The sequence below is a fragment of the Arachis ipaensis genome, chromosome B7 (genome assembly GCF_059453495.1).
Source record: "Arachis ipaensis isolate K30076 ecotype BB chromosome B7, ASM5945349v1, whole genome shotgun sequence".
In the NCBI taxonomy this organism is placed as follows: Eukaryota; Viridiplantae; Streptophyta; class Magnoliopsida; order Fabales; family Fabaceae; genus Arachis; species Arachis ipaensis.
In genome coordinates, this window is record NC_142442.1 from 92,169,492 (window position 1) to 92,173,980 (window position 4,489).

At 41.5% G+C, this 4,489-nt stretch overlaps 1 non-coding gene across 1 annotated transcript; it reads left to right on the top strand.

Annotated features, from left to right (window-relative positions):
* The first annotated feature begins 4,059 nt into the window (after positions 1 to 4,059).
* Positions 4,060 to 4,163, top strand: LOC148553364 (small nucleolar RNA R71). The gene has a single exon (XR_015892606.1). It is a non-coding gene; the product is annotated as a small nucleolar RNA R71 (small nucleolar RNA).
* Positions 4,164 to 4,489: the final 326 nt, after the last annotated feature.

Genomic DNA, 4,489 nt, shown 5'->3' on the forward strand with positions numbered 1-4,489 from the left:
CTTGTATGTCTTGGAGGGGTTGGGCCAAGAGTCATTCTGTGTGCAGTTATGGCCAATCCAGGATATAACCAATTAGGTCTTTCATCCTCAAGTGGTACTTGGGCATCGATGCATAGTCTAATGATAGTGCTAGGGAAGTGGAGCCAGGATTCAGGGTCACTTTTCTCACTAAACTCTTGTATCTGTTCAGCAATGAGTTTATGAACTTTGATCTCCCCTCCAACCATAATGCAATGTAGCAAGATGGCTCTTTTAGGGACTATTTCTGAAGAGTTTGCAGTGGGTAGGATGGATCTCCTAACTATTGCATACCACCCTTTAGCTTCAGGTGTTAGGTCTCCCCTTCTCAAGACTCTTGGAGCCCCTCTTGTTTTTCTCACCCATTCAGCTCTGATGGCACAAAGGTCTTCAGCAATAGTTGTATAGTCAGGTTCTCCTATCATCCTTTCTTCATAACTTGCTTGGCTGAAATGTATGTTTTTCAGGCCAAGAGTTTTCATGATTGCTTTGGGACTGAAGTCAACTTCCACCCCTCTCACATAGCTTTTGTATGTGGGTTTCTTGGTTTGATCCTCCCTTACTGCATTTGCATAAAACTCTTTCACCAAGTTGATGTTGATTTTAGTGATTGGCTTAGTCAGGAGCTCCCACTTCCTCTTTTTGATCTTTTCCCAAACACCTGGGAACTCATCCTTTTCAAGGTCAAAGGGAACCTCAGCTAGTACCGTTTTAGGTCTCATCCATTCGGCTTAAATCTCATGGAACACTGATCTGTATCTCCATGCATCGAATTCCCTGTTTTCCTCCATTGGCTGCTTGTCTTTTCTTCTTTTGTGGCTAGATGAAGCTGCCATTGGTTCTTTAGTTTTGGTAAGTGACAAGCTAAAGTTGACAAGGTGAAGCAAGAAGTGTTGTTGGAAGTGTGGTAAGGTTGTTTTCGGCAAGAGATAGTTATGCTATGATGAAGGAAAATGTGTATGAAGGAGAATTGGTGGTGTGGGACTCGTTCCCCAAGTGGTTCTTTATAGTGCCCATGAGTGAAAAATGGACGGCTAGGGTGGTTTGTGAAGGGTGGCTTGATGGTAAATATATGAATTGTGGAGAAGGACGATTTGCTTTTCATTTTCTTGGAAGTATTCTGGGTGCATTAGGTTGTACATGTAGCTTTCTTTTCTTGCAGAACTTCCTTTTCCCATGTGTTAGTTTCAAATATTTGTGAATTTTCTTTTTGACCAAGCACGTACCTCCCTTTGTCTTTTTCCTCCATTTTTGTCTTTTCTTTTGTACCTGCACAAACAAACAAATTTGCTATCATTTTTCGGTCCATGTGAATTATGAATAGTATTTGCACATGTAAATCAATGCTTGTCTTTATGAGCTTATAGCCGTGACTTCTACATGTATGCACACTTATTATTTGGACACCAAACTTAGTGTTTGGTCAAGTCTCCTGATGACATGAAATCCATATTGGTTGTCCTTAATGAGTGTGCATAATTCTAATAAATCATAGTCACCTTGGCTCTTTGATTCTAAACAAAGTTACTACCCTAAGTAATTGAAACCAAAGTATTAAAACATGTGAATGGTATACTTGTCATGAATTTTGAAACCCAGAGGAACTTCTTGCTTTTCATAAACTGTGTTCAAAAAGAACACCAAACTTAATGTTTGGTTGTGCACCTTGAATGAAAGATGGAATTTAATTTGAGTAAGATTTGGGAGTGCCATCAGTCACACCAAACTTAGAGACCAATTGTAATTTACATGCAAGGTTTAGTGCACTTAATCAATAGTTGTCCTGAGGATTCAAGTTCATGCATAAGAAACCATGCTTTATTAGATGTAAAGCAAAGCACTAAAGATTAAGGATACTAAAAACATGGGTTGCCTCCCATGAAGCGCTTCTTTAACGTCACTAGCTTGACGGTTGTCCCTTGTTAGGGTGGATTGTAGTGCTTGACGTCTTCTCCTCTCACTATGAAAACGTCCCCACTTGATTCATTCATGACCTCTAAATGTTCCATAGAAAGAACTTTCCTGATTGTGAACACTTGAGGGAGCTGGGAAGGAATGGTTTTGAGGCCAGGTGGGATTGGCAGATAATGACTTGATATCACGTTATCTCCCGGAGAAAAACCTTCAGTGGAAATTTTCTTGTTTCTCCATCCTCTTGGCAATCTCCCTATCACTCTTCCCTTTCTCTTGAGGATTTCTTCATTGACCCTTATGTCAGGAGGATCCTTCTGATCTGTTTCCACTGATTCTTGTGGCTCTAACTCTTGCAACTCTTGTTTGCCTTCCAAGGACTGTTTTAGAGTCTCAGCTGCTGGATTACTTTCCTCCAAACACAGATGGCTACTAACATCTTTAGGCTTTTCAGGTTCTGGTTCAGGCTCAGATGCAGGTTTGAAAACTTTGAAAATGAGCTGTTCATCATGTATTCTCAGAATCAGCTCTCCTTGTTCTACATCTATGAGCGCTCTAGTAGTGGCTAGAAATGGTCTGCCCAGAATGATAGGGTGTAAGTAGCTTTCCTCCATGTCCACAATGACAAAGTCTGTGGGGAAATAATAATCCCCCACTTTCACCAGCACATTTTCAACTACCCCTTCAGCTTGCTTCTGAGTTTTGTCAGCCAGTTGTATGATTACATCAGTGGATCTCACCTCATTCAGTTGTAGCCTCTTCATAAGAGTTAGAGGCATCACATTTATGCTAGCTCCTAGATCACAGAATCCTCTGTCAATTTTTGTTTCCCCTATGATGCAAGGGATATGAAAACTTCCTGGGTCCGTTTTCTTAGAGAGTGTGTCCTTCTTGATGAGAGCACTGCATTCTTTGTTCATTGTTACCGTTTGTCCTCCCTTCAAAACTCTTTTCTTGCTTAACAATTCCTTTAAATACTTGATGTGTGTGGGCATTTGATGAAGAATCTCAAGAAAGGGAATATTGACATGAAGAGAGTTAAATGTCTCTAGAAACCTTGAATAGGTTTTCCTTTTTTCACCTCCTCCTAACCTCTCAGGAAATGGTGCTTTTGGTTGGTATATTTCCATCATGCCTTTTTGCAGTTCCTTGGCTTGCTCAGTTCCACCTTCCTGCTTAACTTCTTCCACACCTTCCTTCAAGATTTCTGGTTCCTGCTCTGAGGGCCTGATTCCTTCTTCTTCTGAGACTTCCTTCAATATGGTGATGGCCTTGCATTCTTCCCATCTTACTCTCTTTTGTTCCCCTTTAGGATTCTTTTCTGTGTCACTAGGGAATACTGCAGTTGATTTGGGTGCCTGTTGAGATAGCTCTCCTACTTGAGATTCCATCCTCTTGAGTTTTTCACCATGGTTTCTTAAGGTAGTTCTCACATCATCCCTGAAGCTCTTCAATTCAATTATGTCTTGACTCATGGTTGCCATCATTCCTTCTATCCGGTTTAATTGATCTTGAAATTGTTGGTTCGGATTAGGTTGGGTATGTTGATTATTTTGGCCATGATATGATGGTTGGGGGTAAGTGTTTTGTGTGGCTTGGTATGATCTTTGGTTGGAGTTTTGGTATGTGGAATTGTTATGTTGATTGTGGTTGTAAGGTTTGTGGTTTTGTGGTTGGGTTTGTTGGTTTCCCCACCCAAAGTTTGGGTGGTTTCTCCAGCCTGGGTTGTAAGTGTTGGAATGTGGATCATATGATTGCCTTTGTTGGTTTCCCACATAGTTAGCCTCATCCCAATCACCTCCTTCAATGCTTACTTCCTCTTGATCTTGTGTGTGTATTGCAGCCACTTGCTTTGTTTCTAATTGCCTGGTAAGCTCTGCTAGTTGCTTGGCAAACACCTTGTTTTGGGCTAGAATTGTATCAACATGGTTCAGCTCCATGACTCCCTTAGTGTTGTGCCTCTCTGATGCATAGTAGTACTCATTCTCAGCCACTGTCTCGATCACTTCAATGGCTTCTTCCACAGTCTTTTTCCTGTTCAATGAACCTCCTGATGAATGGTCTACAGCCTTCCTTGATTCATAAGAGAGCCCATCATAGAAGATGTGCAATTGCACCCAATCATGGAACATGTTTGGTGGGCATTTCCTTGTCAAGTCCTTGAATCTCTCCCATGCCTCGTAGAGAGTTTCACCATCTTGTTGTCTAAAAGTCTGAACCTCAGATCGAAGCCTATTGACCTTTTGTGGAGGGTAGAAACGTGCCAGAAACTTGCTTTCCACCTCATCCCATGTTGTTAGACTCCCCCTTGGGAATGATTCCAGCCACTTAGCTGCTTTGTCCCTAAGTGAAAATGGGAACAAAAGCAGTTTATAGGCATCTTCCTGGACTCCATTGGACTTCACAGTGTCACAAATTCTCAGGAATTTTGTGAGATGTTGGTTTGGGTCTTCATTAGCACTTCCTCCAAAGGAACAATGATTCTCCACTAGTGATATTAGCTGTGGCTTGAGCTCAAAATTGTTGGCCTGAATGGGTGGTTTCTGGATGCTACTACCAC